Source organism: Carica papaya, chromosome 5 (genome assembly GCF_054855325.1).
Source record: "Carica papaya isolate Zhongbai chromosome 5, ASM5485532v1, whole genome shotgun sequence".
NCBI classification, from domain to species: Eukaryota; Viridiplantae; Streptophyta; class Magnoliopsida; order Brassicales; family Caricaceae; genus Carica; species Carica papaya.
The window spans coordinates 23,681,432-23,705,468 of NC_142313.1; the positions used below are offsets into that span (position 1 = coordinate 23,681,432).

General features: G+C 45.5%; 40 pseudogenes; all 40 read right to left on the reverse strand.

Moving 5' to 3' along the window:
* Window positions 1-245: 245 nt before the first annotated feature.
* LOC148256053 (5S ribosomal RNA) lies at window positions 246-364 on the reverse strand (annotated as a pseudogene).
* Window positions 365-567: 203 nt separating this feature from the next.
* Window positions 568-686, reverse strand: LOC148256054 (5S ribosomal RNA; annotated as a pseudogene).
* Window positions 687-1,247: 561 nt separating this feature from the next.
* Window positions 1,248-1,365, reverse strand: LOC148256055 (5S ribosomal RNA; annotated as a pseudogene).
* Window positions 1,366-1,570: 205 nt separating this feature from the next.
* Window positions 1,571-1,689, reverse strand: LOC148256056 (5S ribosomal RNA; annotated as a pseudogene).
* A 206-nt stretch (window positions 1,690-1,895) lies between these two features.
* On the reverse strand, window positions 1,896-2,014 carry LOC148256057 (5S ribosomal RNA; annotated as a pseudogene).
* A 558-nt stretch (window positions 2,015-2,572) lies between these two features.
* Window positions 2,573-2,686, reverse strand: LOC148256058 (5S ribosomal RNA; annotated as a pseudogene).
* Window positions 2,687-2,893: 207 nt separating this feature from the next.
* LOC148256059 (5S ribosomal RNA) lies at window positions 2,894-3,012 on the reverse strand (annotated as a pseudogene).
* Window positions 3,013-3,218: 206 nt separating this feature from the next.
* On the reverse strand, window positions 3,219-3,337 carry LOC148256060 (5S ribosomal RNA; annotated as a pseudogene).
* A 1,235-nt stretch (window positions 3,338-4,572) lies between these two features.
* Window positions 4,573-4,691, reverse strand: LOC148256061 (5S ribosomal RNA; annotated as a pseudogene).
* Window positions 4,692-5,254: 563 nt separating this feature from the next.
* LOC148256062 (5S ribosomal RNA) lies at window positions 5,255-5,373 on the reverse strand (annotated as a pseudogene).
* Window positions 5,374-5,580: 207 nt separating this feature from the next.
* On the reverse strand, window positions 5,581-5,699 carry LOC148256063 (5S ribosomal RNA; annotated as a pseudogene).
* A 205-nt stretch (window positions 5,700-5,904) lies between these two features.
* LOC148256064 (5S ribosomal RNA) lies at window positions 5,905-6,023 on the reverse strand (annotated as a pseudogene).
* A 560-nt stretch (window positions 6,024-6,583) lies between these two features.
* LOC148256065 (5S ribosomal RNA) lies at window positions 6,584-6,702 on the reverse strand (annotated as a pseudogene).
* Window positions 6,703-7,263: 561 nt separating this feature from the next.
* Window positions 7,264-7,382, reverse strand: LOC148256066 (5S ribosomal RNA; annotated as a pseudogene).
* A 559-nt stretch (window positions 7,383-7,941) lies between these two features.
* LOC148256067 (5S ribosomal RNA) lies at window positions 7,942-8,060 on the reverse strand (annotated as a pseudogene).
* Window positions 8,061-8,267: 207 nt separating this feature from the next.
* LOC148256068 (5S ribosomal RNA) lies at window positions 8,268-8,386 on the reverse strand (annotated as a pseudogene).
* Window positions 8,387-8,592: 206 nt separating this feature from the next.
* LOC148256069 (5S ribosomal RNA) lies at window positions 8,593-8,711 on the reverse strand (annotated as a pseudogene).
* A 560-nt stretch (window positions 8,712-9,271) lies between these two features.
* On the reverse strand, window positions 9,272-9,390 carry LOC148256070 (5S ribosomal RNA; annotated as a pseudogene).
* A 560-nt stretch (window positions 9,391-9,950) lies between these two features.
* On the reverse strand, window positions 9,951-10,069 carry LOC148256071 (5S ribosomal RNA; annotated as a pseudogene).
* Window positions 10,070-10,629: 560 nt separating this feature from the next.
* LOC148256072 (5S ribosomal RNA) lies at window positions 10,630-10,748 on the reverse strand (annotated as a pseudogene).
* A 673-nt stretch (window positions 10,749-11,421) lies between these two features.
* LOC148256073 (5S ribosomal RNA) lies at window positions 11,422-11,539 on the reverse strand (annotated as a pseudogene).
* A 208-nt stretch (window positions 11,540-11,747) lies between these two features.
* On the reverse strand, window positions 11,748-11,866 carry LOC148256074 (5S ribosomal RNA; annotated as a pseudogene).
* A 561-nt stretch (window positions 11,867-12,427) lies between these two features.
* LOC148256075 (5S ribosomal RNA) lies at window positions 12,428-12,546 on the reverse strand (annotated as a pseudogene).
* Window positions 12,547-13,787: 1,241 nt separating this feature from the next.
* On the reverse strand, window positions 13,788-13,906 carry LOC148256076 (5S ribosomal RNA; annotated as a pseudogene).
* Window positions 13,907-14,467: 561 nt separating this feature from the next.
* On the reverse strand, window positions 14,468-14,581 carry LOC148256077 (5S ribosomal RNA; annotated as a pseudogene).
* A 560-nt stretch (window positions 14,582-15,141) lies between these two features.
* LOC148256078 (5S ribosomal RNA) lies at window positions 15,142-15,260 on the reverse strand (annotated as a pseudogene).
* Window positions 15,261-15,800: 540 nt separating this feature from the next.
* LOC148256079 (5S ribosomal RNA) lies at window positions 15,801-15,919 on the reverse strand (annotated as a pseudogene).
* A 205-nt stretch (window positions 15,920-16,124) lies between these two features.
* On the reverse strand, window positions 16,125-16,243 carry LOC148256080 (5S ribosomal RNA; annotated as a pseudogene).
* An 823-nt stretch (window positions 16,244-17,066) lies between these two features.
* On the reverse strand, window positions 17,067-17,185 carry LOC148256081 (5S ribosomal RNA; annotated as a pseudogene).
* Window positions 17,186-17,390: 205 nt separating this feature from the next.
* On the reverse strand, window positions 17,391-17,509 carry LOC148256082 (5S ribosomal RNA; annotated as a pseudogene).
* Window positions 17,510-18,070: 561 nt separating this feature from the next.
* Window positions 18,071-18,189, reverse strand: LOC148256083 (5S ribosomal RNA; annotated as a pseudogene).
* Window positions 18,190-18,362: 173 nt separating this feature from the next.
* On the reverse strand, window positions 18,363-18,481 carry LOC148256084 (5S ribosomal RNA; annotated as a pseudogene).
* A 205-nt stretch (window positions 18,482-18,686) lies between these two features.
* Window positions 18,687-18,805, reverse strand: LOC148256085 (5S ribosomal RNA; annotated as a pseudogene).
* Window positions 18,806-19,365: 560 nt separating this feature from the next.
* On the reverse strand, window positions 19,366-19,484 carry LOC148256086 (5S ribosomal RNA; annotated as a pseudogene).
* Window positions 19,485-19,689: 205 nt separating this feature from the next.
* On the reverse strand, window positions 19,690-19,808 carry LOC148256087 (5S ribosomal RNA; annotated as a pseudogene).
* Window positions 19,809-20,370: 562 nt separating this feature from the next.
* LOC148256088 (5S ribosomal RNA) lies at window positions 20,371-20,489 on the reverse strand (annotated as a pseudogene).
* Window positions 20,490-21,047: 558 nt separating this feature from the next.
* LOC148256089 (5S ribosomal RNA) lies at window positions 21,048-21,166 on the reverse strand (annotated as a pseudogene).
* A 561-nt stretch (window positions 21,167-21,727) lies between these two features.
* Window positions 21,728-21,846, reverse strand: LOC148256090 (5S ribosomal RNA; annotated as a pseudogene).
* Window positions 21,847-22,051: 205 nt separating this feature from the next.
* LOC148256091 (5S ribosomal RNA) lies at window positions 22,052-22,169 on the reverse strand (annotated as a pseudogene).
* A 1,561-nt stretch (window positions 22,170-23,730) lies between these two features.
* LOC148256092 (5S ribosomal RNA) lies at window positions 23,731-23,849 on the reverse strand (annotated as a pseudogene).
* Window positions 23,850-24,037: the final 188 nt, after the last annotated feature.

Genomic DNA, 24,037 nt, shown 5'->3' on the forward strand with positions numbered 1-24,037 from the left:
TCTAATGGGATCTGGTGCATTAGTGTTGGTATGATCGTACCTGTTTTATTTCACGCTGCAAATATATACACTCCTTCTCCTTTCTTCCCCCTCCTGCCATTTGTTTCCTGGTGCGTTCACACTTCACCTCTCCTTCTCGTTCTAATATCAATTAAAATGCCTATGTGTCTTTACTCATATTTGCTATAAACCAGTGGACCATAGTTCCAGTTGCGCGTAACGTCGAAGAACCCAACTAAAAAAAAAGGGTGCAACACGAGAACTTCCCAGGAGGTAACCCATCCTTATACTATTTTCGCCAAAGCACACTTAACTGCGGAGTTCTGATGGGATCCGGTGCATTTGTGTTGGTATGATCGCACGTGTTTCATTTCGTGCTGAAAATACATACACTCCTACTCCTTCTCCCCCCCCAATCATTTGTTTCCCTGTGCGTTGACATTGCACCTCTCCTTCTCGTTCTAATATCGATTAAAATGCTCCTGCTTCTTGACTCACATTTGCATATAAACCAGCGGACCATAGTTCCAGTCGCGCGTAACAACGAACGACCTGTCTGAAAAAAAATTGGTGCAACACGAGGACTTCCCAAGAGATCACCCATCTGAGAACTAGTCTCGCCCAAGCACACTTAACCGCGGAGTTCTGATGGGATCCGGTGCATTAGTGCTGGTATGATCGCACCTGTTTAATTTTGCGCTGTAAATAAATACACTCCTTCTCCTTTCTTCCACCTTCCGTCATTTGTTTCCTTGTGCGTTCGCACTGCACCTCCCGTTCTCGTTCAAATATCAAGTAAAATGCCACGGCGCCGTGACTCACATTTGCGAATAAACCTGCGGACCATAATTCAAGTCGTGCGTAATGTCGAAAGAATCATCTGCAAAAAAATAGGTGTAACACGTGAACTTCCCAAGAAAATGGGTGAAATATAAGAACTTCGCAGGAGGTCACCCTTCCTAGTACTACTATCGGCCAAGCACCCTTAACTTGCGGAGTTCTGAAAGAATCTGTTGCATTAGTGGTGGTGTGATCGCTCATGCTTCATTCTGCGCTACAAATACATACACTCTTCCTCCTTCGATCCCCCCTCCCGTCTTTTGTTTCCTTGTGCGTGCACTCTGCATCTCTCCTTCTCGTTCTAATATCAAGTAAAATGCCCCGGAACTGTGACTCACCTTTGCGAATGAACCAGCGGTTCATAATTCCATTCGCGCGTAACGTCGAACGACCCATTCGAAAAAAAATGGGTGCAACCAACGACTTCCCAGGAGGTCACCCATCCGAGTACTACTCTCGACCAAGCACCTTTAACTGCGGAGTTCTAATGGGATCCGGTGCATTAGTGCTGGTATGATCGCACCTATTTAATTTCGCGCTGCAAATACATACACTCCTTCTCATTTCTTCCCCCTCCTGTCATTTGTTTCCTTGTGCGTGCGTTTTGCACCTCCCGTTCTCGTTCTAATATCGAGTAAAATGCCACGGTACCGTGACTCACCTTTGCGAATGAACCAATGGTTCATAATTCCTTTCGCGCGTAATGTCAAACGACCCATCCGAAAAAAAATGGGTGCAACACGAGGACTTCCCAAGAGGTCACCCATCCGAGTACTACTCTCGCCCAAGCACACTTAACTGCGGAGTTCTGATGGGATCCGGTGCTTTAGTGCTGGTATTATCTCACCTGGTTAATTTTGCGCTGCAAATACATGCGCTCCTTCTCCTTTCTTCCCCCTCCCGTCATTTGTTTCCTTGTGCGTGCGCACTACACCTCTTGTTCTCGTTCAAATATCAAGTAAACTGCCGATGCGTCTTGACTCACATTTGTGTATAAACCAGCGGACCATAGTTCCAGTCGGGTGTAACGTCGAATGACCCATCTCAGAAAAAAATGGGTGCATCACGAGAACTTCCCAGGAGGTAACCCATCCTTGTACTACTTTCGCCAAAGCACACTTAAGTGCGGAGTACTGATGGGATCCGGTGTATTAGTGCTGGTATGATCGCACCTATTTAATTTCGCACTGCAAATACATACAATCATTATCCTTCTTCCCCCTCCCATCATTTGTTTCCTTGTGCGTGTGCACTGTACCTCCCGTTCTCGTTCTAATATCAACTAAAATGCCACGGTGCCGTGACTCACATTTGCGAATAAATCTGCAGACCATAATTTAAGTCGCGCGTAACGTCGAAAGAATCATATGCAAAAAAATGGGTGTAACACGAGGACTTCCCAAGAAAATGTGTGAAATATAAAGACTTCGCAGGAGGTCACCCATCCTAGTACTACTCTCGCCCAAGCACCTTTAACCGCGGAGTTCTCATAGAATCCGTTGCATTAGTACTGGTATGATCGCTCATGTTTCACTCTGCGGTGCAAATACATACACTCTTTCACCTTTCATCCCCCCTCCCGTCATTTGTTTCCTTGTGCGTGCACTCTTCATCTCTCCTTCTCGTTCGAATATCAAGTAAAATGCCCCAGCACCGTGACTCACCTTTGCGAATGAACTAGTGGTTCATAATTTCATTCGCGCGTAACGTCGAACAACCCATCCGAAAAAAATGGGTGCAACACGAGGACTTCCTAGGAGGTCTCCCATCCGAGTACTACTCTCGCCCAAGCACACTTAACTGCGGAGTTCAGATCCGGTGCATTAGTGCTGGTATGATCGCACCTGTTTCATTTTCCGCTGTAAATATATACACTCCTTCTCCTTTTTTCCCCCTCCCGTCATTTGTTTCCTGGTGCGTTCACACTTCACTTCTCCTTTTCATTCTAATATTAATTAAAATACTCCTGCGTCTTGACTCACATTTGCGTATAAACTAACGGACCATAGTTCCTGTCGCGCGTAACATCGAACGGCCCATCTGAAAAGAAAAATGGGTGCAGCACGAGAACTTCCCTGGAGGTAACCCATCGTTGTACTACTTTCGCCAAAGCACACTTAACTACGGAGTTCTGATGGGATCTGGTGCATTTGTGCTGGTATGATCGCACCTGTTTCATTCTACGCTGAAAATACATACACTCCTTCTCCTTCCCTCCCCCATCCAGTCATTTGTTTCCTTGTGCGTTCACACTGCACCTCTCATTCTCATTCTAATATCGATTAAAATGCCTCTGCTTCTTGACTCACATTTGCGTCTAAACCAGTGGACCATAGTTCCAGTCGCGCGTAACGTCGAATGACCCGTCTGAAAAAAAATAGGTGCTACACGAGGACTTCCCAGAAGGTCACCCATCCGAGTACTACTCTCGCCCAAGCACACTTAAATGCGGCGTTCTAATGGGATCTGGTTCATTAGTGCTGTTATGATCACACCTGTTTAATTTTGCCCTGCAAATACATACACTCCTTCTCCTATCTTCCCCCTCTCGTCATTTGTTTCCTTGTGCGTGCGCACTGAACCTCCCGTTCTCGTTCTAATATCAAGTAAAATGCCACGGCGCCGTGACTCACATTTGTGAATAAACCTGCAGACCATAATTCAAGTCGCGCGTAATGTCGAAAGAATCATCTGCAAAAAAATGGGTGCAACACGAGGACTTCCCAAGAAAATGGGTGAAATATAAGGACTTCGCAGGAGGTCACCAATCTTAGTACTACTCTTGCCCAAGCACCCTTAACTGCGGAGTTCTGATAGAATCCGTTGCATTAGTGCTAGTATGATCGCTCATGTTTCATTCTGCGCTGCAAATACATACACTCTTTCTCCTTCCATCCCTCTCCCGTCATTTGTTTCCTTGTGCGTGTACTCTGCATCTCTCATTCTCGTTTTAATATCAAGTAAAATGCCCCGGCACCGTGACTCACCTTTACGAATGAACTTGCGGTTCATAATTCCATTCGCGCGTAACGTCGAACGACCCATTCGAAAAAAAATGGGTGCAACACGAGGACTTCTCAGGAGGTCATCCATCTGAGAACTATTCTCGCCGGAACACTCTTATCTACTGTGTTCTGATGGGATCTGGTGCATTAGTGCTGGTATGATCACACATGTTTCATATCGTGCTCCAAATACATACACTCCTTCTCCTTTCTTCCCCCTCCCGTCATTTGTTTCCTAGTGCGTTCACACTTCACCTCTACTTCTCGTTCTAATATCAATTAAAATGCCCCTGCGTCTTGACTCACATTTGTGTATAAACCAGCGGACTATAGTTCCAGTCGCGCGTAACTTCGAATGACCCATCTGAAAAAAATAATGGGTGCAACACGAGAACTTCCCAGGAGGTAACCTATCCTTGTACTACTTTCGTAAAAGCACAATTAACTGCGGAGTTCTGATGGGATCTAATGCATTTGTGCTGGTGTGATCGCACCTGTTTCATTTCGTGCTGAAAATACATACACTCCTTCTCCTTTCCTCTCCCCTCTCATCATTTGTTTCCTTGTTCGTTCACACTGCACCTCTCCTTCTCGTTCTAGTAATGATTAAAATGCCCATGCTTCTTGACTCACATTTGCGTATAAACCAGCATATCATAGTTTTAGTCGCGCGTAACATCGAACGACCCGTCTGGAAAAAAATTAGTGCGACATGTCTGGAAAAAAATTAGTGCGACACGTCGACTTCCCAAGAGGTCACCCATCCGAGTACTACTCTCGCCCAAGCACAGTTAACTGCGGAGTTCTGATGGGATCCAGTGCATTAGCGCTGGTATGATCGCACCTGTTTAATTTCGCACTGCAAATACATACACTCTTTCTCTTATCTTCCCCCCCTCCCCCGTCAATTGTTTCCTTGTGCGTGTGCACTGCACCTCCCGTTCTTGTTCAAATATCAAGCAAAATGCAATGGCGCTGTGACTCACATTTGCGAATAAACCTGAGGACCATAACTCAAGTCGGGCGTAACGTCGAAAGAATCATCTGCAAAAAAATGGGTGCAACACGAGGACTTCCCAAGAAAATGAGTTAAATATAAGGACTTCGCAGGAGGTCACCCATCTTAGTACTACTCTCGCCCAAGCACCCTTAACTTGCGGAGTTCTGATAGAATCCGTTGCATTAGTGCTGGTATGATCACTCATGTTTTATTATGCGCTGCAAATACATACACTCTTTCTCCTTCTATCCCCCTCCCGTCATTTGTTTCCTTGAGCGTGAACTCTACATCTCTCTTTCTCGTTCTAATATCAAGAAAATTGCCCCGGCACCGTGACTCATATTTACGAATGAACCAGCGGATCATTATTCTATTCGCGCGTAACGTCAAACGACCCATCCGAAAAAAATGGTTACAACACGAGGACTTCTCAGGAGGTCACCCATCTGAGTACTACTCTCGCCCAAGCACACTTCACTTCGTAGTTCTGATGGGATCCGGTGCATTAGTGCTGGTATGATCGCACCTATTTCATTTCGCGCTGCAAATGCATATACTCCTTCTCCTTTCTTCCCCCTCCCGTTGTTTGTTTCCTACTGCGTTCACACTTCACCTCTCCTTCTCGTTATAATATCAATTAAAATGCCCCTGCGTCTTGACTCACATTTGCGTATAAACCAGCGGACCATAATTATATTCACGCGTAACGTCGAACGACCCATCTGAAAAAAAAAATGAGTGCAACACGAGAACTTCCCTGGAGGTCACCCATCCTCGTACTACTTTCGCCAAAGTACACTTAACTGCGGAGTTCTGTTGGAATCCGGTGCCTTTGTGCTGGTATAATCGCACCTGTTTCATTTTGTATTTTAAATACATACACTCTTTCTCCTACCCTCCCCCCTCCCATCATTTGTTTCCTTGTGCGTTCACATTGCACATCTCCTTCTCGTTATAATATCGATTAAAATGCACCTGCTTCTTGATCACATTTGCGTTTAAACCAGCGGACCAAAGTTCCAGTCGCGCTTAACGTCGAACGACCCGTCTGAAAAAAAATTGGTGCGACACGAGGACTTCTCAAGAGGTCACCCATCCGAGTACTACTCTCGCCAAAGCACACTTAACTGCGGAGTTCAGATGGGATCCGGTGCATTAGTGGTGGTATGATCGCACCTGTTTAATTTCGCGCTGCAAATACATACACTCCTTCTCCTATCTTCCCCCTCCCGTCATTTGTTTCCGTGTGTATGCGCGCTGCACCTCCCGTTCTCGTTCTAATATTAAGTAAAATGCAACGGCACCGTCACACACATTTGCGAATAAACTTGCCAACCATAATTCAAGTCGCGCGTAACTTCGAAAGAATCATCTGCAAAAAAATGGGTGCAACACGAGGACTTCTCACGAAAATGGGTGAAATATAAGGACTTCGAAGGAAATGACCCATCTTAGTACTACTCTCGCCCAAGTACCCTTAACTTGCGGAGTTCTGATAGAATCCGTTGCATTAGTGCTAGTATGATCGCTCATGTTCCATTCTGCGCTGCAAATACATACACTCTTTCTCCTTCCATCCCCCCTCCCGTCATTTGTTTCCTTGTGCGTGCACTCTGCATCTCTCCTTCTCGTTCTAATAACAAGTAAAATGCCCTGGCACCGTGACTCACCTTTGCGAATGAACCAACAGTTCATAATTCCATTCGCGCGTAACGTCGAATGACCCATCCGAAAAAAATGAGAGCAACACGAGGACTTCCTAGGAGGTCACCCATCCGAGTACTACTCTCGCCAAAGCACACTTAACTGCGGAGTTCTGATGGGATCCGGTGCATTAGTGCTGGTATGATCGAACCTGATTAATTTTTCGCTGTAAATATATTCACTCATTCTCCTTTCTTCCCCCTCCTGTCATTTATTTCCTTGTGCGTGCGCACTACACCTCATGTTCTCGTTCAAATATTAAGTAAAATACCACTGCGCCGTGACTCACATTTGCGAATAAAACTGCGGACCATAATTCAAGTCGCGCGTAACGTCAAAAGAATTATCTGCAAAAAAATGGGTGCAACACGAGTACTACCCAAGAAAATTGGTGAAATATAAGGACTTTGCAGGAGGTCACCCATCCAAGTACTACTCTCGCCCAAGCACCCTTAACTTGCAGAGTTCTGATATAATCCGTTGTATTAGTTCTTGTATGATCGCTCATGCTTCATTCTGCGTTGCAAATACATACACTCTTTCTCCTTCCATCCCCCCTCCCGTCATTTGTTTCCTTGTGCGTGTACTCTGCATCTCTCCTTCTCGTTCTAATATTAAGTAAAATACCCAGGCACCGTGACTCACCTTTGCGAATGAACCAGCGGTTCATAATTCCATTCGTGAATAACGTCGAACGACCCATCAGAAAAAAAATTGGTGCAACACGAGGACTTCCCAGGAGGTCACCCATCCGAGTACTACTCTCGCCCAATCAAACTTAACTGCAGAGTTCTGATGGGATCCGGTGCATTAGTGCTGGTATGATCGCACCTGTTTAATTTCGCGCTGCAAATACATACACTCCTTCTCCTTTTTTCCCCCTCCCGTCATTTGTTTCCTTGTGCGAGGGCACTGTACCTCCCGTTCTCATTCAAATATCAAGTAAAATGCCACGGCGCCGGGACTCACATTTGCAAATAAACCTAGGGACCATAATTCAAGTCGCGCGTAACGTCGAATGAATCATCTGCAAAAAAATGGGTGCAACACGAGGACTTCCCAAAAAAATGGGTGAAATATTAGGACATCGCAGGAGGTCACCCATCCTAGTACTACTCTCGCCCAAGTACCCTTAACTTGCGGAGTTCTGATAGAATACGTTGCATTAGTGCTGGTATGATCGCTCATGTTTCATTCTACGCTACAAATACATACACTCTTTCTCCTTCCACCCCCCTCCCCTCATTTGTTTCCTTGTGCGTGCACTCTGCATCTCTCCTTTTCGTTCTAATATCAAGCAAAATGCCCCGGCACTGTGACTCACCTTTGCGAATGAACCAGCGGTTCATAATTCCATTCGCGCGTAATGTCGAACGACCAATCCGAAAAAAATGGGTGCAACACGAGGACTTCCACGGAGGTCACCAATCCGAGTACTACTCTCGACCAAGCACACTTAACTGCAGAGTTCTAATGGGATCCGGTGCATAAGTGCTGGTATGATCACACCTGTTTCATTTCGTGCTGCAAATACATACAATCCTTCTCATTTTTTCCCCCTCCCGTCATTTGTTCCCTGATGCGTTCACACTTCACCTCTTCTTCTCGTTCTAATATCAATTAAAATGCCCCTGTGTCTTGACTCACATTTGCGTATAAATCAGTGGATCATAGTTCCAGTCACGCGTAACGTCGAAAGATCAATCTGAAAAAAAAAATGGGTGCAAGACGAGAACTTCCGAGGAGGTAACCCATCCTTGTACTACTCTCGCCAAACCACACTTAACTGCGGAGTTCTGATGGGATCCGGTGCATTTGTGCTGGTATGATTGCACCTGTTTCATTTCGTGCTAAAAATACATACACTCCTTCTCCTTCCCTCCCCCCTCCCATCATTTGTTTCCTTGCGCGTTCACACTGCACCTCTCTTTCTTGTTCTAATATCTATTAAAATGCCCCTGCTTCTTGATTCACATTAGCGTATAGACCAGTCGACTATAGTTCTAGTCGCGCGTAACGTCGAACGACCCGTCTGAAAATAAATTGGTGCGACACGAGAACTTCCCAGGAGGTCACCCATCCGAGTACTACTCTCGCCCAAACACACTTAACCGCGGAGTTGTGATGGGATCCGGAGCAATAGTGCTGGTATGATCGCACCTGTGTAATTTCGCGCTGCAAATACATACACTCTTTCCCCTTTCTTCCCCCTTCCGTCATTTATTTCCTTGTGCGTGCGCACTACACCTCCCGTTCTCGTTCTAATATGAAGTAAAATGCCTCGGCGCCGTGACTCACATTTGCGAATAAACCTGCGGATCATAATTCAAGTCGTGTGTAACGTCGAAAGAATCATCTGCAAAAAAATGGGTGCAACATGAGGACTTCCCAAGAAAACGGGTGAAATATAAGGACTTCGCAGGAGGTCACCCATCCTAGTACTACTCTCGCCCAAGCACCCTTAACTTGTGGAGTTCTGATAGAATCCGTTGCATTAGTACTGGTATGATCACTCATGTTTCATTCTGCGCTGCAAATACATACACTCTTTCGCCTTCCATCCCACCTCCCCTCATTTGTTTCCTTGTGCGTGCACTCTGCATCTCTCCTTCTCGTTCTAAAATCAAGCAAAATGCCCCGGCACCGTGACTCACTTTTGCGAATGAACCAGCGGTTCATAATTCCATTCGCGCGTAACGTCGAACGACCCATCCGAAAAAAATGGGTGCAAAACGAGGACTTCCCAGGAGGTCACCCATCCGAGTACTACTCTCGCCGAAGCACACTTGACTACGGAGTTCTGATGGGATCCGGTTCATTAGTGCTGGTATGATTGCACCTGATTAATTTCGCGCTGCATATACATACACTCCTTCTCCTTTCTTTCCCCTCCCGTCATTTGTTTCCTTGTGCGTGCGCACTGCACCTCTCGTTCTTGTTCAAATATAAAGTAAAATGCCACGGTGCCGTGACTCACATTTGCGAATAAACCTGCGGACCATAATTAAAGTCGCGCGTAACATCGAAAGAATCATCTGAAAAAAAATTGTTGCAATATGAGGACTTCACAAGAAAATTGGTGAAATATAAGGACTTTGCAGGAGGTAACCCATCTTAGTACTACTCTCGCCTAAGCACCCTTACCTACGGAGTTCTGATAGAATCCGTTGTATTAGTGCTGGTATGATTGCAATTATTTCATTTCGTGCTGAAAATACATATACTTCTTCTCCTTCCCTCCCCCCTCCCATCATTTGTTTCCTTTTGCTTTCACACTGAACCTCTTCTTCTCGTTCTAATATCGATTAAAATGCCCCTGCTTCTTGACTCCCATTTGCGTATAAACCAGCGGACTGTAGTTCCAGTAGCGCGCAACGTAGAATGACCCGTCTGAAAAAAAATTGGTGCGACAGGAGGACTTCCCAGGAGGTCACCCATTTGAGTACTACTCTCGCCTAAGCACACTTAACTGCGGAGTTCTGATGGGATCTAGTGCATTAGTGGTGGTATGATCGCACTTGTTTTATTTCGCGCTGCAAATACATACACTCCATCTCTTTTTTTCCCCCTCCCGTCATTTGTTTCCTTGTGCGTGCGCATTGCACCTCCCGTTCTCGTTTTAATATGAAGTAAAATGCCACGGCGCCGTGACTCAATTTGCGAATAAACCTGCGGAACATAATTCAAGTCGCACGTAACGTCGAAAGAATCATCTGCAAAAAAATAGGTGCAACACAAGGACTTCACAAGAAAATGGATGAAATATAAGTACTTCGCAGGAGGTAACCACTCCTAGTACTACTCTCGCCCAAGCACCCTTGCCTACGGAGTTCTGATAGAATCCGTTCCATTAGTGCTGGTATGATTGCACTTATTTCATTTCGTGCTGAAAATACATACACTCCTTCTCCTTCCCTCCCCCCTCCCATCATTTGTTTCCTTGTGCGTTCACACTGCACCTCTCCTTCTCGTTCTAATATCGATTAAAATGCCCCTGCTTATTGACTCACATTTGCGTATAAACCAGCGGACCCTAGTTCAAGTAGCGCGTAACGTCGAACGACCCGTCTGAAAAAAAAAATTGTGCGACCCAAGGACTTCCCAAGAGGTTACCCATCCGAGTACTACTATCACCCAAGCACACTTAACTGCAGAGTTTTGATGGGATCCGGTGAATTAGTGCTAGTATGATCGCACCTGTTTAATTTCATGCTGCAAATACATAAACTCCCTCTCCTTTCTTCCCCCTCCCGTCATTTATTTCCTTGTGCGTGTGCACTGTACCTCCCGTTTTCATTCTAATATCAATTAAAATGCCATGGCGCCGTGACTCACATTTGCGAATAAACCTGCGGACCATAATTCAAGTTGCGCGTAACGTCGAAAGAATCATCTGCAAAAAAATGGGTGCAACACGAGGACTTCCCAAGAAAATGGGTGAAATATAAGGACTTTGCAGGAGGTCACCCATCCTAGTATTACTCTCGCCCAAGCACCCTTAACTTGCGGAGTTCTGATAGAATCCGTTGCATTAGTGCTGGTATAATCGCTCATGTTTTATTCTGCGCTATAAATACATACACCCATCTGAGTACTACTCTCGCCCAAGCACACTTCACTGCGGAGTTCAGATCCGGTGCATTAGTGCTGGTATGATCGCACCTGTTTCATTTTGCGCTGCAAATACATACACTCCTTCTCCTTTCTTCCTCTTCCCGTCATTTGTTTCCTGGTGCATTCACACTTCACCTCTCCTTCTCGTTCTAATATCAATTAAAATGCCCTTGCGTCTTGACTCACATTTGCGTATAAACTAGGGGACTATAGTTTCAGTCGCGCGTAACGTCGAACTGCCCATCTGAAAAAAAAAAATTGGTGCAACACGAGAACTTCCCAGGAGGTAACCATCCTTGTACTACTTTCGCAAAAGCACACTTAACTGCGGAGTTCTGATGGGATCCTGTGCATTTGTGCTGGTATGATCGCACCTGTTGCATTTCGTGCTGAAAATACATACACTCCTTCTCCTTCCCTCCCCCCTCCCGTCACTTGTTTTCTTGTGCGTTCACACTGCACCTCTCCTTCTCATTCTAATATTGATTAAAATGCCCCTGCTTCTTGACTCATATTTGCGTATAAACCAGCAGACCATAGTTCCAGTCGCGCGTAACGTTGAACGACCCGTCTGAAAAAAAAAATTAGTGCAACACGAGAACTTCCCAGGAGGTAACCCATCCTTGTACTACTTTCGCGAAAGCACACTTCACTGCGGAGTTCTAATGGGATCTAGTGCATCAGTGCTGGTATGATCACACCTGTTTAATTTCGCGCTAGAAATACATACACTCATTTTTCTTTCTTCCCTCTCCCGTCATTTGTTTCCTTGTGCGTGCGCACTGCACCTCCCGTTCTCGTTCTAATATCAAGTAAAATGTCACGGCGCCGTGACTCACATTTGCGAATAAACCTGCAGACCATAATTCAAGTAGTGCGTAACATCGAAAGAATCATCTGCAAAAAAATGGGTGCAACACGAGGACATTTCAAGAGAGTGGGTGAAATATAAGGACTTCGTAGGAGATCACCCATCCTAGTACTACTCTCGCCCAAGCACCCTTAACTTGCGGAGTTCTGATAGAATCCGTTGCATTAGTGCTGGTATAATCGCTCATATTTCATTCTGCGCTGCAAATACATACACTCTTTCTCCTTCCATCCCCCCTCCCGTCATTTGTTTCCTTGTGCGTGCACTCTGCATCTCTCCTTCTCGTTATAATATCAAGTAAAATGCCCCGGCACCGTGACTCACCTTTGCGAATGAACCAGCGGTTCATAATTCTATTCGCGCATAACGTCGAACGACCCATCCGAAACAAAATATGTGCAACATGAGGACTTCCCAGGAGGTCACCCATTCGAGTACTACTCTCGCCCAAGCACACCTAACTGCGGAGTTCTGATGGGATACGGTGCATTAGTACTGGTATGATCGCACCTGTTTAATTTCGCGCTGTAAATACATACACTCCTTCTCCTTTCTTCCCCCTCCCGTTATTTTTTTCCTTGTGCGTGCGCACTGCACCTCTCGTTCTCGTTCAAATATCGAGTAAGATGCCACGGCGCCGTGACTCACATTTGCGAATAAACCTGCGGACCATACTTAAAGTCCCGCATAACGTCGAAAGTATCATCTGCAAAAAAATAGGTGCAACACGAGGACTTCAAGAGAAAATGGATGAAATATAAGGACTTCGCAGGAGGTAACCCATCCTAGTACTACTCTCGGCCAAGCACCCTTACCTGCGGAGTTCTGATAAAATCCGTTGCATTAGTGCTGGTATGATTGCACCTGTTTCATTTCGTGCTTAAAATACATACATTCCTTCTCCTTCCCTCCCTCTCCCATCACTTGTTTCCTTATGTGTTCATACTGCACCTCTCGTTCTCATTCTAATATTGATTAAAATGCCCCTGCTTCTTGACTCACATTTGCGTATAAACCAGTAGACCATAGTTCCAATCGCGCGTAACGTCGAACGACCCATCTGAAAAAAAAAATTGGTGCAACACGAGAACTTCCCAGAGGGTAAACCATCCTTGTATTAATTTTGCCAAAGCACACTTCACTGCGGAGTTCTGATGGGATCTAGTGAAGTAGTGCTGGTATGGTCGCACCTGTTTAATTTCGCGCTGCAAATACATAAACTCCCTCTATTTTCTTCCCTCTCCCGTCATTTGTTTCCTTGTGCGTGTGCACTGCACCTCCCATTTTCGTTCTAATATCAAGTAAAATGTCACGGCGCCGTGACTCACATTTGCGAATAAACCTGCAGACCATAATTCAAGTCGCACGTAACGTCGAAAGAATCATATCCAAAAAAATGGGTGCAACACGAGGACTTCCCAAGAAAATGGGTGAAATATAAGGACTTCGCAGGAGTTCACCCATCCTAGTACTACTCTCGCCCAAGCACCCTTAACTTGTGGAGTTCTGATAAAATCCTTTGCATTAGTGGTGGTACGATCGCTCATGTTTCATTCTGCGCTGCAAATACATACACTCTTTCTCCTTCCATCCCCCCTCCCGTCATTTGTTTCCTTGTGCGTGCACTCTGCATCTCTCTTTCTCGTTCTAATATCAAGTTAAATGCCATGGCACCGTGACTCACCTTTGCGAATGAACCAGCGGTTCATAATTCCATACACGCGTAACGTCGAACGACCCATTCGAGAAAAAATGGGTGCAACACGAGGACTTCCCATGAGGTCACCCATCCGAGTACTACTCTCGCCCAAGCACACTTAACTACAGAGTTCTGATGGGATTCAGTGCATTAGTGCTGGTATGATCGCACCTCATTAATTTTGTGCTGCAAATACATTCACTCATTCTCCTTTCTTCCCCCTCCCGTCATTTGTTTCCTTATGAGTGCGCACTGCACCTCCCGTTCTTGTTCAAATATTAAGTAAAATGCCACGGCGCCGTGACTAACATTTTCTAATAAACCTGTGGACCATAATTCAAGTCACGTGTAATGTCGAAAGAATCATCTGCAAAAATATGGGTGCAACACGAGGACTTCCCAAGAAAATGGGTGAAATATAAGGACTTCGCAGGAGGTCACCCATCCTAGTACTACTCTCGCCCAAGCACCCTTAACTTGTGAAGTTCTGATAGAATCTGTTGCATTAGTTCTGGTATGATCGCTCATGTTTCATTCTGCGCTGCAAATACATACACTCTTTCTCCTTCCATCCCCCCTCCCGTCATTTGTTTCCTTGTGCGTCCACTCTACATCTCTTGTTCTCATTCTAATATCAAATAAAATGCGCCGGTACTGTGACTCACCTTTGCAAATGAACCAGCAGTTCATAATTCCATTCGCACGTAACGTCGAACGACCCATCCGAAAAAAAATGGGTACAACACGAGGACTTCCCAGGAGGTAACCCATCCGAGTACTACTCTCGCCCAAGCACACTTCACTGCGGAATTCAGATCTGGTGCATTAGTGCTGGTATGATCGCACCTGTTTCATTTAGCGCTGCAAATACATACACTTCTTCTCCTTTCTTCCCACTCCCGTCATTTGTTTCCTTGTGCGTGCGCACTGCACCTCCCGTTCTTGTTCAAATATCAAGTAAAATGCAATGGTGCCATGACTCAAATTTGTAAATAAACCTGCGGACCATAATTCAAGTCGCGCATAACGTCGAAAGAATCATCTGCAAAAAAATGGGTGCAACACGAGTACTTCCCAAGAAAATAGGTGAAATATAAGGACTTCGTAGGAGGTCACCCATCCTAGTACTACTCTCGCCCAAGCACCCTTAACTTGCGGAGTTCTGATAGAATCCGTTGCATTAGTTCTGGTATGATCGCTCATGTTTCATTCTGCGCTGCAAATACATACACTCTTTCTCCTTCCATACCCCGTCCCGTTATTTGTTTCCTTGCGCGTGCACTCTTCATCTCTCCTTCTGGTTCTAATATCAAGTAAAATGCCCCGGCACCGTGACTCAGCTATGTGAATGAACCAGCGGTTCATAATTTCATTCGCACGTAACGTCGAACGACCCATCCCAAAAAAATGGGTGCAACAGGAGGACTTGCCAGGAGGTCACCCATCCGAGTACTACTCTCGATCAAGCACACTTAACTGCGGTGTTCTAATGGGATCCGGCGCAATAGTGCTGGTATGATCGCACCTGTTTATTTTCGCGCTGCAAATACATACACTCCTTCTCCTTTCTTCCCCCTCCCGTCATTTGTTTCCTGGTGTGTTCACACTTCACCTCTCTTTCTCGTTCTAATATCAATTAAAATGCCCATGCGTCTTGACTCACATTTGCGTATAAACCAGAGGACCATAATTAAAGTCGCGCGTAACGTCAAAAGAATCATCTGCAAAAAAATGGGTGCAACATGAGAACTTCCCAAGAAAATGGGTGAAATATAAGGACTTCGCAGGAGGTCATCCATCCTAGCACTACTCTCGCCCAAGCACCCTTAACTTGCGGAGTTCTGATAGAATCCGTTGCATTAGTTCTGGTATGATCACTCATGTTTCATTCTGCGCTGCAAATACATACACTCTTTCACCTTCCATCCTCCCTCCCGTCATTTACATCTCTCCTTCTCGTTCTAATATTAAGTAAAATGCCCCAGCACCGTGACTCACCTTTGCGAATGAATCAGCAGTTCATAATTCCATTCGCGCGTAACGTCGAACGATCCATCCGAAAATAAATGAGTGCAACACGTGGACTTCCTAGGAGGTCACCCATCCGAGTACTACTCTCGCCCAAGGACACTTAACAGCGGAGTTCTGATGTAATCCGGTGTATTAGTGCGGGTATGATCGAACCTGTTTCAGTTCGCACTGCAAATAAATACACTCCTTCTCCTTTCTTTCCCCTCCCGTCATTTGTTTCCTGGTGCGTTCACACTTCACTTCTCCTTCTCGTTCTAATAACAATTAAAATGCCCCTGCGTCTTGACTCACATTTGCATCTAAACCAGCGGACCATAGTTCCAGTCGCGTGTAACGTCGAACGACCCATCCGAAAACAAATGAGTGCAACACGAGGACATCCCAGGAGGACACCCATCCGAGTACTACTCTCGTCCAAGCACACTTAGCTGCGGAGTTTTGAATGGATCCGGTGCATTAGTGCTGGTTTGATCGCACCTGTTTCATTTCGCGCAGCAAATACATACACTCCTTCTCCTTTCTTCCCCCTCCCGTCATTTGTTTCCTAGTGCGTTCACACTGCACCTCTCCTTCTCGTTCTAATATTGATTAAAATGTCCCTGCTTCTTGACTCATATTTGCGTATAAATCAACGAACCATAGTTCCAGTCGCGTGTAACATCGAACGACCCGTCTGAAAAAAAATTGGTGCTACACGAGGTCTTCCGACCATAGTTCCTGTCGCGCGTAACGTCGAACGACCCGTCTGAAAAAAAATTGGTACGACACGAGGACTTCCCAGGAGGTCACCCATCCGAATACTACTCTTGATCAAGCACACTTAACTGTGGTGTTCTGATGGAATCTAGTGCAATAGTGCTAGTATGATCGCACCTGTTTAATTTTGCGCTGTAAATACATATATTCCTTCTCCTTTCTTCCCCCTCCTGTCATTTGTTTTCTTGTGCGTAAGCACTGCACCTCCCGTTCTCGTTCAAATAACAAGTAAAATACCACGGCGCCGTGACTCACATTTGCGAATAAACCTGCGGACCATAATTCAAGTCGCGCGTAACGTCGATAGAATCATCTGTATTAGTGCTGGTATGATCGCAACTGTTTCATTTCGCGCTGTAAATACATACACTCCTTCACTTTTCTTCCCCTCCCGTTATTTGTTTCCTGGTGCGTTCACACTTCACCTCTCCTTCTCGTTCTAATATCAATTAAAATACCCCTGCGTCTTGACTCACATTTGCGTATAAACCAGCAGACCATAGTTCCAGTCGCGTGTAACGTCGAACGACCCGTCTGAAAAAAAATTGTGTGCAACTCGAGAACTTCCCAGGAGGTAAACCATCATTGTACTACTTTCGCCAAAGCACACTTAACTGCGGAGTTCTGAAGGGATCCGGTGCATTTGTGCTGGTATGATTGCACCTATTTCATTTCGTGCTGAAAATACATACACTCCTTCTCCTTCCCACCCCCTCCCATTATTTGTTTCCTTATGCGTTTACACTGCACCTCTCCTTCTCGTTCTAATATCGATTAAAATTCCCCTGTTTCTTGACTCACATTTGCGTATAAACCAGCGGACCATAGTTCCAGTCGCGCGTAATGTCGAACGACCCGTCTAAAAAAAAATTTGTGCGACACGAGAACTTCCAAGGAGGTCACCCATACAAGTACTACTCTAGCCCAAGCACACTTAACTGCGGAGTTCTGATGGGATCCGGTGCATTAGTGCTGGTATGATCGCACCTGTTTAATTTCGTGCTGCAAATACATACACTCCTTCTCCTTTCTTCCCACTCCCGTCATTTGTTTCCTTGTGCGTGCACACTGCACCTCCCATTCTCATTCAAATATCAAGTTAAATGTCACAGCGCCGTGACTCTCATTTGTAAATAAACCTGCGGACCATAATTCAAGTCGCGCGTAACGTCGAAAGAATCATCTGCAAAAAAATGGGTGCGACACGAGGACTTCCCAAGAAAATGGGTGAAATATATGGACTTCGCAGGAGGTCACCCATCCTAGTACTACTCTCGCCCAAGCACCCTTAATTTACGGAGTTCTGATAGAATCCGTTGCATTAGTGCTGGTATGATTGCTCATGTTTCATTTTGCGCAGCAAATACATACACTCTTTCTCCTTCCATCCCCCCTCCCATCATTTGTTTCCTTGTGCGTGTACTCTGCATCTCTCCTTCTTATTCTAATATCAAGTAAAATGCCCAGGCACCGTGACTCACCTTTGCGAATGCACCAGCGGTTCAGAATTCCATTCGCGCGTAACGTTGAACGACCCATCCGTAAAAAAATGGTTGCAACACGAGGACTTCCCAGGAGGTCACCCATCCGAGTACTACTCTCGCCCAAGCACACTTATCTTCAGAGTTCTGATGGGATACAGTGCATTAGTGCTGGTATGATCGCACCTGTTTATTTCTTTCCCCTCCCGTCATTTGTTTCCTGGTGCGCTCACACTTCACCTCTCATTCTCGTTCTAATATCAATTAAAATGCCCCTGCGTCTTGACTTACATTTGCGTATAAACCAGCGGACAAGAGTTCGAGTCGCGCGTAATGTCGAACGACCCATCTAAAAAAAAATTAGGTACAACACGAGAACTTCCCAAGAGGTAACCCATCCTTGAACTACTTTCGCCAAAGCACACTTAACTGTGGAGTACTGATGGGATCCGGTGCATTTGTGCTGGTATGATCGCACCTGTTTCATTTCGTGCTGAAAATACATACACTCCTTCTCCTTCCCTCCCCCTCCCATCATTTGTTTCCTTGTGCGTCCACACTGAACCTCTCATTCTCGTTCTAATATCGATTAAAATGCCCCTGCTTCTTGACTCACATTTGCGTATAAATCAGCGGACCATAGTTCCAGTCGCGCGTAACGTCGAACGACCCGTCTGAAAAAAAATTTGAGCGACAAGAGGACTTCCCAAGAGGTCACCCATCCGAGTACTACTCTCGCCCAAGCACACTTAACTGCAGAGTTCTGATGGGATCCAGTGCATTAGTGCTGGTATGATCGCACATATTTAATTTCGCGCTTCAAATACATACACTCCTTCTCCTTTCTTCCCCCTCCCATCATTTGTTTCCTTGTGCGTTCGCACTGCACCTCCCGTTTTCGTTAATTATCAAGTAAAATTCCACAGTGCCGTGACTCACATTTGCGAATAAACCACGAACCATAATTCAAGTTGCATGTAACGTCGAAAGAATCATCTGCAAAAAAATGGGTGCAACAAGAACCCATCCGAAAAAAAAAAGGGTGAAACACGAGAACTTCCCAGGAGGACACCCATCCGAGTACTACTCTCGCCAAGCATACTTAACTGCGGAGTTCTGATGGGAGCTAATGCATTAGTGCTGGTATGATTGCACCTATTTCACTTCGTGCTGCAAATACATACACTCATTCTCTTTTCTTCCCCCTCTTGTCATTTATTTCATGGAACGTTCACACTTCACCTCTCCTTCTCGTTCTAATATCAATAAAAATGCCCTCGCTTGTTGACTCACATTTGCGTATAAACCAGCGGACCATAGTTCCAGTCGCGCGTAACGTCGAATGACCCATCTGAAAAAAAAAATGGGTGCAACACGAGAACTTCCCAGGAGGTAACCCATCCTTACACTACTTTTACCAAAGCACACTTAACTGCAGAGTTCTGATGGGATCCGGTGCATTTGTGCTGGTATGATCGCAACTGTTTCATTTGCTGCTGAAAATAAATACACTCCTTCTCCTTCCCTCCCCCTCCCATCATTTGTTTCCTTGTGCGTTCACACTGCACCTCTCCTTCTCATTCTAATATCGATTAAAATGCCCCCGCTTCTTGACTCACATTTTCATATAAACCAGCGGACCATAGTTCCAGTCGTGCATAACGTCGACCGAATCGTCTGAAAAAAAATTGGTGCAACACGAGGACTTCCCAAGAGGTCACCCACCCGAGTACTACTCTCGTCCAAGCAGACTTAACTGCAGAGTTCTGATGGGATCCAGTGCATTAATGCTACTATGATCGCACCTGTTAAATTTTGCGCTGCAAATACATACACTCCTTCTCCTTTCTTCCCCCTCCCGTTATTTGTTTCCTTGTGCGTGCGCACTGCACCTTCCGTTCTCGTTCAAATATCAAGTAAAATGCCACGGTGCCATGACTCACATTTGCGAATAAACCTGCGGACCATAATTCAAGTCACGTGTAACGTCGAAAGAATCATCTGCAAAAAAATGTGTGCAACACGAGAACTTCCCAAGAAAATGGGTGAAATATAAAGACTTCGCAGGAGGTCACCCATCCTAATACTACTCTCGCCGAAGCACCCTTAACTTGTGGAGTTCTGATACTAATCTGTTGCATTTGTTCTTGTATGATCGCTTATATTTCATTATGTGCTGCAAATACATACACTCTTTCTCCTTCCATCCCCCCTCCCGTCATTTGTTTCCTTGTGCGTGCACTCTGCATCTCTCATTCTGGTTCTAATATCAAGTAAAATGCCCCGGCACCGTGACTCACCTTTGTGAATGAACCAGCGGTTCATAATTCCATTCGCACGTAACGTCGAACAACCCATCCGAAAAAAAAAGGGTGCAACACGAGGACTTCCGAGGAGGTCACCCATCCGAGTACTACTCTCGCCCAAACACATTTAACTATGGAGTTCTAATGGGATCCGGTGAATTAATCCTTGTATGATCGCACCTGTTTCATTTCGCGCTGCAAATACATACACTCCTTCTCCTTTCTTCCCCCCTTGTCATTTGTTTCCTGGTGCGTGCGTAATGCACCTCTCTTTCTCGTTCAAATATCAAGTTTAATGTCACAGCGCCGTGAATCACATTTGCGAATAAACCTACGGACCATAATTCAAGTCGCCCGTAACGTCGAAAGAATCATCTGCAAAAAAATAGTTGCAACACGAGGACTTCCCAAGAAAATGGGTGAAATATACGGACATCGCAGGAGGTCACCGATCCTAGTACTACTCTCGCCCAAGCACCCTTAACTTGCGGAGTTCTGATAGAATCCGTTGCATTAGTGCTGGTATGATCGCTCATGTTTCATTCTTCGCTGCAAATACATACACTCTTTCTCCTTCCATCCCCCCTCCCGTCATTTATTTCCTTGTGCGTGCACTCTGCATCTCTCCTTCTCGTTCTAATATCAAGTAAAATGCTGGGCACCGTGACTCACCTTTGTGAATGAACCAACGGTTCATAATTCCATTTGCGCGTAACTTCGAACGACCCATCCGAAAAAAAAGGGTGCAACACGAGGACTTCCGAGGAGGTCACCCATCCGAGTACTACTCTCGCCCAAGCACACATAGCTACAGAGTTCTGATGAGATCCGGTGCTTTAGTGCTGGTATGATCGCACCTGTTTAATTTCACGCTACAAATACATACACTCCTTCTCCTTTCTTCCCCCTTCCGTCATTTGTTTCCTTTTGCGTGCGCACTGCACCTCCCGTTCTTGTTCAAATATCAAGTAAAATGCCACGGCGCCGTGACTCACATTTGCGAATAAACCTCCGGACCATAATTCAAGTCGCGCGTAACGTCGAAAGAATCATCTGCAAAAAAATGAGTGCAAAACAAGGACTTCCCAAGAAAATGGGTGCAATATAAGGACTTCGCAAGAGGTCACCCATCCTAGTACTACTCTCGCCCAAGCGCCCTTAACTTGTGGAGTTCTTATAGACTCCGTTGCATTAGTTCTGGTATGATCGCTCATGTTTCATTTTGCGCTGCAAATACATACACTCTTTCTCCTTCCATCCCCCCTCCCGTCAATTGTTTCCTTTTGCGTGCACTCTACATCTCTCCTTCTCATTCTAATATCAAGTAAAATGCCCCGGCACTGTGACTCACCTTTGTGAATGAACCAGCGGTTCATAATTCCATTCGTGCGTAACGTCAAACGACCTATCAGAAAAAAAATGGGTGCAAAACGAGGACTTCCCAGGAGGTCACCCATCCGAGTACTACTCTCGCCCAAGCACACTAAACTACAGAGTTCTGATAGGATCCGGTGAATTAGTGCTGGTATGATCGCACCTGTTTCATTTTGCACTGCAAATACATACACTCCTTCTCCTTTCTTCCCCCTCCTGTCTTTGTTTGCTTATGCGTTCACACTGTACCTCTCCTTCTCGTTCTAATATTGATTAAAATGCCCCTGCTTCTTAATTCACATTTGCGTATAAACCAGCGGACCATAGTTCTAATCGCGCATAACGTCGAACGACCCATCTGAACAAAAAATGGGTGCAACACGAGAACTTCCCAGGAGGTACCGATCCAAGTACTACTCTCGCCCATGCACACTTAACTGCAAAGTTCTGATGGGATCCGGCGCATTAGTGCTGGTATGATCGCACCAGTTTAATTTTGCGCTGCAAATACATACACTCGTCCTTTCTTCCCCCTCCTGTCATTTGTTTCCTTGTGCGTGCGCACTGCACCTCCTGTCCTCGTTCAAATATCAAGTAAAATGCCACGGCGTTGTGACTCACATTTGCGAATAAACCTGTGGACCATAATTCAAGTCGGGCGTAACTTCGAAAGAATCATCTGCAAAAAAATGGGTGCAATACGAGGACTTCCTAAGAAAATTGGTGATATATAAGGACTTCGCAGGAGGTCACCCATCCTAGTACTACTCTCGCCAAAGGACCCTTAACTTGCAGAGTTCTGATAGAATCCGTTGCATTAGTGCTGGTATGATCGCTCATTTTTCATTCTGCGCTGCAAATACATACAATCTTTCTCCTTTCATCCCTCCTCCCATCATTTGTTTCCTTGTGCGTGCACTCTGCATCTCTCCTTCTCGTTCTAATATCAAGTAAAATGCCCCGGCACCGTGACTCACCTTTGCGAATGAACCAGTGGTTCATAATTCCATTCGCGCGTAATGTCGAACGACCCATCCGAAAAAAATGCGTGCTACACAAGGACTTCCAAAGAGGTCACCCATCCGAGTACTACTCTCGCCCAAGGACCTTTAACTTGCGAAGTTCTGATACAATCCGTTGCATTAGTGCTGGTATGATCGCACCTGTTTCATTTCGTGCTGAAAATACATACACTCCTTTTCCTTCCCTCCCCCTCCCATCATTTGTTTCCTTTTGCGTTCACATTGTACCTCTCCTTCTTGTTCTAATATCGATTAAAATGCCCCTCCTTCTTGACTCACATTTGCGTATAAACCAGCGGATCATGCTTCCAGTCGCGCGTAACGTCGAATGAAATGTCTGAAAAAAAATTGGTGCGACAAGAGGACTGCCCAGGAGGTCACACATCCGAGAACTACTCTCGCCCAAGCACACTTAACTGCGGAGTTCTGTTTGGATTCGGTGCATTGGTGCTGGTATGATCGCACCTGTTTAATTTCGTACTTCAAATACATACACTCCTTCGCCTTTCTTCCCCCTCTCGTCATTTGTTTCCTTGTGCGTGCGCACTGCACCTCCCGTTCTTGTTCAAATATCCAGAAAAATGCCACAGCACCGTGACTCAATTTGCGAATAAACCTGTGGACCATAATTCAAGTCGCTCGTAACGTTGAAAGAATCATCTACAAAAAAATGAGTGCAACACGATTACTTTCCAAGAAAATGTGTGAAATATAAGGACTTCGCAGGAGGTCACCCATCCTAGTACTACTCTCGCCCAAGCAATCTTAACTTGTGGAGTTCTGATAGAATCCGTTGCATTAGTGCTGGTATGATCGCTCATGTTTCATTCTGTGCTGCAAATACATACACTCTTTCTCCTTCCGTCCCCCCTCCCGTCATTTGTTTCCTTGTGCGTGCACTCTGCATCTCTCCTTCCTGTTATAATATCAAGTAAAATGCCCCGGCACCGTTACTCACCTTTGCGAATAAACCAGCGGTTCATAATTCAATTCGCGCGGAAGGTCGAACGACCCATCCGAAAAAAAATATGTGCAACACGAGAACTTCAAAAAAGGTCACCCATCCGAGTACTTCTCTCGCCCAAACACACTTAACTACGGAGTTCTGATGGAATCCGGTGCATTAATGCTGGTATGATCGCACTTGTTTCATTTCGCGCTGCAAATGCATACACTCCATCTCCTTTCTTCCCCCTCTCGTCATTTGTTTCCTGGTGCGTTCACACTTCACATCTCCTTCTCGTTTTAATATCAAATAAAATGCCCCTGGGTCTTGACTCACATTTGCGTATAAACCAGCGGTTCATAATTCCAATCGTGCGTAATGTCGAACG